Raw genomic sequence first — 217 nt, forward strand, 5'->3', positions numbered from 1 at the left:
TGAAAGGAAGCCGTATAAATTATTCTCGACTGTATGGATTTGGATATGGCACTTCGTGTGGAGAAATCCATTTCCACTGCGGAAAACCTCGATGAGGCTAAAATTGAGAAATGGGAACGCTTTAACCAAATGTGTCCGATGATCATTAAACGCTTGCGTTTCAGGGCTCTATATCTGAGGGAGAAAGTGCAAGGAAGTTCCTTGAAGAAATAGAACA

Source organism: Lupinus angustifolius, chromosome LG11 (assembly GCF_001865875.1).
Source record: "Lupinus angustifolius cultivar Tanjil chromosome LG11, LupAngTanjil_v1.0, whole genome shotgun sequence".
NCBI lineage: Eukaryota > Viridiplantae > Streptophyta > Magnoliopsida > Fabales > Fabaceae > Lupinus > Lupinus angustifolius.